This window comes from Phascolarctos cinereus, unplaced genomic scaffold (assembly GCF_003287225.1).
Source record: "Phascolarctos cinereus isolate Bilbo 61053 unplaced genomic scaffold, phaCin_HiC Scaffold_4;HRSCAF=312, whole genome shotgun sequence".
Classification (NCBI taxonomy): Eukaryota; Metazoa; Chordata; class Mammalia; order Diprotodontia; family Phascolarctidae; genus Phascolarctos; species Phascolarctos cinereus.
In genome coordinates, this window is record NW_027555847.1 from 55,778,091 (window position 1) to 55,786,170 (window position 8,080).

At 42.9% G+C, this 8,080-nt stretch overlaps 1 protein-coding gene across 4 annotated transcripts in view; it reads right to left on the reverse strand.

The window, feature by feature from the left end:
* RAF1 (Raf-1 proto-oncogene, serine/threonine kinase) overlaps window positions 1-8,036 on the reverse strand; it is a 75,717-nt gene extending 67,681 nt beyond the window's left edge. The window contains exon 1 of one of the 4 annotated variants that reach the window (XM_078152212.1): window positions 8,018-8,036. The gene's annotated coding sequence lies outside the window, so the exon portion shown is untranslated. Of the gene's footprint in view, window positions 1-7,561; window positions 7,750-8,017 lie in introns of those variants that run through there. The other 3 variants (XM_078152213.1, XM_020981083.2, XM_020981084.2) reach the window with 3 other exon arrangements.
* Window positions 8,037-8,080: the final 44 nt, after the last annotated feature.

Sequence of the window (8,080 nt, forward strand, 5' to 3'; positions counted from 1 at the left end):
ATTTGTGTGATGCAGTGATTTCTTAATTGCTAAGCCCAGTGTCCTTTCCTCAATCCTCTCCCTTCACAACCTTTTTGAACTTTTGAGACAGGTGACTAACCCATCCACAGGAATATTCTTTTTCCACTTCTTTCCTGATGCTGCTCTTCCCTGGGTTCTTCTACCTGTCTAACTTCCTCCTTCATCACTCTCCTTTCCTGATTTCTTCTCCCCCTCTTCCTTCCCCCTAAGTGCGGGCATTCCCCAAGGACTTGATTTCTTTATTTTCTCTTCTCTTCTTCAGCTAGGTGGCACAGCAGATACAACACTGAGTCTGGAGTCAGGAAGACCTGAGTTCAAACCTGGCCTCAGATACTTACTAGCTGTAAGATCCTGGGCAGGTTACTTCACCTAATTTGCTTCAGTTTCTTCATCTGTAAAATCAGGGTAATAATAACATTTCTCCCAAAGTTGTTGTGAGGATAGAGATAATAATTATAAAGCACTTAGCACAGTGACTGGCACATAGTAAGCTCTATATAAATGTTAGCTATTAGCAGCAGCAGCATCTCTTCCGCAGTTCCCATGGGATGGATTATTATCTCAACGCAGTTAAGTACCAAACAATCTTTCACCTGAGTTCTACTCCTATATCAACAAATGCCTACTGGACATCTCTACCTGGGTGGTCCACAGGTTTCTCAGACTCAACATGTGCAAAACAGAACTCATCATCATTTCCCCCTAAATCAACCCCTCCTCAAAACTTCACTATTTCTGTTGCTGATATCAATATTTGCAGTTACGCAGCTGCCAACTTCAGAATAAACCTCAGTTTTTCATGCTCTTCTTCACACACACACACACACAAAATCTACTCAGTTGCCAAGTGTTGTCAATTCCACTTCCATTACATTTCTGACAGCTCCATTTATGCAGCACCACCAGTTCAGACCTTCATCACCTCTGGCCTTAACTAATGAAACAACCTCCTAATTGCTTCCTTGGCCCAAATCTTTCCCCACACAGCTGCCAAAAGAGTCTTCCTAATGGAGGCAGCTAGGTGGTGCAGTGGATAGAGCACCAGCCCTGGAGTCAGGAGGACCTGAGTTCAAATGCAGCCTCACACACTTAACACTTACTAGCTGTGTGACCTTGGGCAAGTCACTTAACCCCATTGCCTAGCCAAAAAAAAAAAAAGAATCTTCCTAATGCACTAATCTGACCATGTCACAATACAGAACCCCCTCTATGCCCATTCTCATATTCACAGGCTAGAGTCCCCAAAGTAATTACTATTCCTTCCCCACCACTAGTAATAACTGTATGGTCAAAGTTCTAGAACTCTTGCTTGCAAGCCCCCACAGGTATGCATCCCATTGATAATTGTCAAGGAATCACTCCATGCATTTGCAATGGCAGTCTGGATCACTAGTATTCTCTTCCTCAACTGTGCCTCCTGACTTCCTGGCTTTTTTCAAGACTCAGCTAAAATCCTACCTTTCGCAAAAAGTCTTTCCTGATCTCCCTTAATGCTAATACCTTCTCTCTAAGACGATTTACAGTTTGTCCTGTTATCTATCTTATTTGTACATAGTTATCTGCATGTTGTTTCTCCCAATAGATTGTGACCTACTTGAGTACAGGGACTGTTTCTGCTGTTCTCTGTATCTCTAGCACTTAGCACAGTGCCTAACATAGTTAAGTCCTTAATCAACTTGTCAACTTGACTATCCTCAATTACCTTTCAACAACAGCATTTACTAAGCAGGTATGGGGAGACATTTGGTACAAAATATTCCTTTCAAACCACTGACATAATCTCTCTTCACACACAAGGTCCCTGGGGAGAGTAGACAAAAAAATTACAGCAACATGACAGTGAGGGACATATGAAGAGAATGCATGTGGCAACAAAAGAGCTGTGCACCTTACACTGCCCTCCGCCCTCATAGAGGTCTCATGAGGTTCCCTGAGGGCCTAGTAGAGGCTCAGAAGTCTTCTACTATTCCCTACTGCTTCTAGAATAAAATACAGACTCATCTGGTTGACATTTAAAGCACTTCTCACAATCTGTTTCCAGCCTACAGTTTTATTTGATATTATTTTGCTTTAAAAGAAAAGTCTACATTCTGGCCAATCTGAACTTGACCTTTCATCTCCTGCTTTAGTCCTCTTTCTCAGGCTGTCCAAGATGCCTGTAATTGACTCCCTTCCACGCCATCATCCATCCCATCCCCAGAATCCTTACCTTCTTTCAAACTAAGAGGCTGCCTCCTAGTGGAATCTTTTCTGGAGTCTTTTGCTCCTTAAATTATCTTGTATTTACTTTTGTATAAATATTTTATTTCACTAGGAGAATATAGACTCTTTGATGGTAGGACCTGTTTTTCATCTTTGTATTTCCTGCACCTAGCTCAGTGCTTCATAACAGGCATTTAATCAATGCTTCTTGAATTGAACTGAATTTGCCAGGAAGCTAAATTAATTAGTGCTGGAGGTTGTCATGGATAATCTCTCCTGCCTCAATTATAGATTACTCAAGTCATAGAATAAGGTCTTAAAAGTGGATACAACATTTATATACATTCCTTAATATTCTTTCTATTTGAGAGAATCTTTATTGCCCAAGGCTCATTCTTACGGCACAAAGTCTGCTAATAAGAGTTAATGTAGATAAAAATAATGAACCAGTTGGGGTCAGTCAGTGTGCATTTATTAAGCCCCTACTAGGTGCCTGGCACTGGGCTAAGCCTGTCCTGAAGGAACTCTCAATCTGATGGATTTCTAATGCATACAGAGGCAAATATCCACGGTGGACATTTAGGAACTCCTGAGTCTCCAAAGATAACTAAAGCTCCCAATATGACCTTTCTTGGAGAAATAAAGCTCTCTCTGGGGAAGCCCTGCCCACAAGGGGACAGGCTAGGATATGAATGAGAATGAGAAGCTTCAGAGCTGAAAGGAACCTCAGAGATCATCAGGTCCAGGTACACAGAGGAGTGATGCTTTCTTATTTTTCAGAACCAGCTCTGTCCAACAGCAACTGCAGCAGTGGAATCTCTGGTCTAACAGATCAATTAGTGTACAACAAGTTGTACTTTAGTTTCTTTCTCAAAGGAGAAAAAAATTTGTATACAATTCAGTCAATAAGACAAAGGCAATTATAGGTATAGACTGGGACCTCTATCCTGCACTTCTAACCACAGTAAAGGAGTCTCTTTCTTAATTCTCTTTGCCCCAGAAAAGGAAATGCTGACCTATCCATGCCCAGGGAGATGCCCTATCCAGATACACCTGCATTCTCAAAGTAGGAAATTCAGCAATCCAGATGTCCTTAAATCTAAAATGAATAAATGGCAAAATATAGGAAACGACTCAGCCTGACTCTCTTATTTTGAGGGAAAAAAGCAGAATTTTAACCAAATATTAACCTCCTTCAAAGAAATGGTCATACCATTTTTGCCTTCCAGAAAAGACTGGAGGGACATGAAGAAAAGGAAAATCTTAATTAAAAGGAAAAATTTATATCATAGTTACTCCCACTATTCAAGTCAAGTCAAAGACAGAAATAACATGAAAGTACAGCCCTACCAGGATCTATGAGAAACAACCAGAGATATGTCTACAAGACTATATATAGTTGGTTACCCTAAAACATTGATTTTTAGGGCAAAAAATGCATATAAGCTTTCAGACCTCAATTAAAGATTCTATAAATTTGAGTCAGTTTTAAGACTAAGTTAACCAACATACCACACCCAGCCAGAGTCAATGAGGCAACCTTCCTAAGAGTCTGGTCTAAAAATAAAACTAGACTGTCAAATGTTCTCAAGAAATTCTATGTGCATTGATTGGAATGTGATGCTAATTAGCATACTTTTGTTGGCGATTTGCAAAAAAAAAAATCAATCTTCAGATAGCTATGGTTGGTCAAAGCCAATACCAAAAGAATACACACCCCATTTGACATCTGAAACCACACAGATCTGATTCTAGGAGGTATCAGGAGAAAGAAAAACAGAAATCTCTTAAATGAAAAACCTAAATGAAAACACTGAAAATTACCCAATTAAGCCTGTCAGAAAATGTTGAACCAGAATGATTCTAGCACACTGTAATATTAGAAATGAAATGTTTTAATGATTAAGAAGTTTTAGCCCACAGGCCAAATACAAAGAGGCCCATAGTAAAGTAATTTTCAAAAACAGAGCTAGCTACTATGATCTTATAAATATTAAGACTAACATATTTGGAACCTACTTCTAGTTGGGTAAGCAGTTCAAGGTCCTTCTCCTGCCTCTCCCCTCACCTTGGGCAGTAGAGGCCTAAACCCCATCCTTCCAAATGCATTGTAGCACATTCAGTTTTTAAATCTAAAGACATTTGCTTTGAAGATTTTCACTCCTATAAGCAGAACTTTTGTTAGTCTATTTAAAGCATTTTAAGGCTTAAGCTTCTCAGTTATACCCTTTCTACACACTTCCTTTAACTGACAAATTAATCTATCATCTTTCAATAACAATCATTAGGATAAGAATTTTAAGTCAACACTAAGGTATACAACGATGTTTAGCTAAAAACCTACTCCCAAGACATAGAAATTGTCTATCATATTATTGTTAAACAAAACACACTTTCTCATGCAACTTTTTCTGCCATTAAGTGACAAATCACTAAAGTAAAATGTCATGAAGCCAACATCTTATATAATTGCAAAGTTTCTATAATTCAAATCACACATAAAATTAAGTTGGAATATAAAAATAGCTTGCAGTATTAACTGGACAGAATAGAGATTTTTTTTAAAATTTAAACTGCACCTATGATTCCATTTCATAAAAAGTAAAATTAAACCAAACTGAATTATTTACTAAGCAACTACTAAATAGATACTGAGTTAAGAGTTATAGGGAATAAAAAGATTAATAAAATCTTGCCTTCAAGAAACATAATTCCAGAAAGCTTTAAGATTCAAAGAAGCTTTAAAAGACAACTTGGGGGGGGGGGAGGGAGAAATGATAGTTAACCTTGAGTGAAAATGCAATCTTTTTTTTCCACCCTAATATTTAATACTCCAGATTTTCACACTGAATGTTTTAAACTACAAAAGCAACCAAGTTGTGACAATTCTAATGAGTCTGAGGTTTAATTATAACTCAAATATTGTTATTCTCTGCTCCTCTATGTTTTGATTATTCTAGCGACCCAATCATCCTCTTCTAACCCTTCGTTATATTAAACCATACCCAGCAAACTTTTTTTTGGTGAATTTCATAGAAATCTTCTACTTGAAATGTTAGGGAGAGAGAAAGCTTAGAGCGACTGAAACATAAAATACTTGGTTCCTGGAAAAAAACAAACAAGTCTCTGCTAAGTTACAATGACAAACCCCGTGTATCTAATTAGATAAATTCCAAACAAAAACAGTAACAAGTTTATTCCCCAAAGTATTAGCCTTCAAATGAATCAATTGTTTCCATTTCAAAACAACCCGACTAGTATTCAAGATACTAAATATCAGACTTTGAATTAATTGTAATATGCATTACATATCATACCAAGCAAGATTTAGAAATTACTATAATAAAGAAACATTGTCACTACAGCACAAGGGCATTAGTGACGTTCAAACAAACTTGCTAGTGGATGTGAACCTTCTATGTGTGAAAACGACTGTAATCAGAAAATGAATATATTTCAAAGTAAAGAAAAAATTCAATTGCACACTTATCAGTTTTTGATATGTCCACTATAATTCACTTGCAAGTCATGGCATCACCTTCCTGCTGTCATGGCCTTCTTTAAGAATGAAGGACAAATAACATGAGTACGGCACATCTATTTGCACATTACACAGGTTTATTCCATTAGGTTGTCGTTACTGTTGTTCAGTTTGTGTTTCAGGATGGGGGAGTTAAACATTTTTTACAAGCTATCTACAATCCACAACCCTCAGATTTCATTTTGCATGCTTAGATGTTGCCCAACAGTTTCCAACATATACTAACACACACAACTAGAATACTAAAAATTAGTCTGAACTACATTTTACAATTCAGTATTTTGCTTTCTAGGCTAACTATAAAAAGCAAGGCCGAAGAGAACATTATTCATTACTGCATAAGTACAGACCACACAACCTGAAATTTCATACAACCAAGTAACAAGGAAGAAACAAGTAATATTGTTTTAATTTGACATAATAAAAACCATCATTTCAAAAGTTTGCCAGTTTCAGCATTAACAGCACAAAAGAAACCTGGTTCTCAAACAAGAAAGATAATCATCAATTCTCATTTAAAGGGACAAACACTAAATGAACTAATTTCCATAGGACACCAGTCTATGTTTAACATATGCTAGGACAGCCGTGTGCCCTATGCAGCTGTCCATAACCCCTAGAGTTTGACCGTGTCCTACTAACATTATTTCCACAAAAGGAAACTGACCAAGTGAAGCATAAAATTAAATGGGGAGGAATGGAGGAATAGTCTCTTCATGAAGAATGCAGAGGTTAGTTGACACTCCGGACCAATATTTTCCAAAACTTTTTCTGCCTATGTCCTCTGGCATCTGACTGGGCTCCCAGAGCCTTTTAACTTTTGCAAATGAATTTCTTGCAACACCCCCCGTCATCAGAATTGAATTGCATTTACTTACTTTCACATCACAGCAAAGTCAGGCCCAGTTCCTTTCTCCAAAAACCACCCTTCCCCCAATCCCAATTTCACTAGGCAAAAGCATCATCTTTAGAGCAAAAGAACACAAGCTCCTTAACTTAACTATCCCGCTTGCCAGGCAACACGCACACAAGGAGAGCTCACGATTTTCTCCTCTCAATTTTCACCTCCCCCCAAAAAAAACCCTAGGAGAGAGAGGCGGGGACAGTATGGATGAAGGGGAGAGAGGCGCTCCCAGGAGCCCAGAATCTCTCCCTGTCTGCCTCCAGCTGCACCGCAAAGATCGCATTTGTCCTGACACTCTTCGCTCCGGGAAACCATCATGTTTACCAAAAATCGGGGCTGCCAGGCTGGCCCCGCACCGGGAGCCTCAGCGTCGGTCACTTCCCCGATCGCTTTCCTGGCCTCTACAATGAGGGGCTCGTGCTCCATGGCCTCCGGGTCCCTTCTGAGCTCCACATCTATGATTGCCCCCGCCCCGGCCTCAGTTTCCTCATCTTGTACCGGGATGGGGGTGGGAGGGCAGAGTGGTCTCTTGAATCTCCAGATCTATGATCGACACCCCGGCCTCAGTTTCCTCATCTGTACCAGGATGGGAGGGGGGGCAGAGTGGTCTCTTGCAACTCCAGATCTATAATCGACCCCCCCAGCCTCATTTTCCCCATCTGTAATAGGATGGGCTGGGAGGAGGGTCTCTTGATCTCCAGATCTCTGACCCCACCCCCGGCCTCAGTTTCCTCATCTGTACCGGGCAGGGCTCGGAGCCCTTTCCAGCGCTCCCCGGCCGAGGCTCGGCGGGCCGTGCTCCCCGGCAGGGCCGCGGCCTCCCCGGGCAGAGAGCCGGGCCGGGCCCGAGGCACCAGGCTCGCCTGCCGGGCTGAGCCGGCTTGGCCGCCTACCTGCGGGGCCGGTGCGCGCCGCGTGCGTCCCGTCCCGTCCCGTCCCGTTCCCGTGCGTCCCCGCGGCCCGGGCCGAGGCGGCAGCGGCGGCTCTTCGTGTGCGCCCAGCGCCCAGGCCCGATCAGCGGCGGCGCGTCCCCAGCCCGGGGGAGGGGGCCCCGGGCGGCCCCCGCATCGTCCCCGGGGAGGGGCCCGCCCGCCGGCCGCCGCGGAGTCGAGGGTCCGGGCCGCCCGCCGCCGCCGTCCCGGCCCGGCCGAGCCCGTGGAGGGGCGCTCCCTGCCCGCCGCGGCGCCCGCGCTCGCGCTCCCGCTCCGGCGCCCGCTCACACTCGCTCCCTCACTGCTGGCGGCGGTTCGCTGCCTCCATCTAAAATGGCGGCCCCAGCGTCCGCGACGAGGAGGCTCGGCGCTCCTCGGCCTAACCTGCGGCGCCTCCCTCGCACCTCCCCCACCTACCGCGGCCCCCGCCGCCGCCGCCGCCACGGCCCAGCGCCCATTCATCGGCTCCGGTATCGTTCC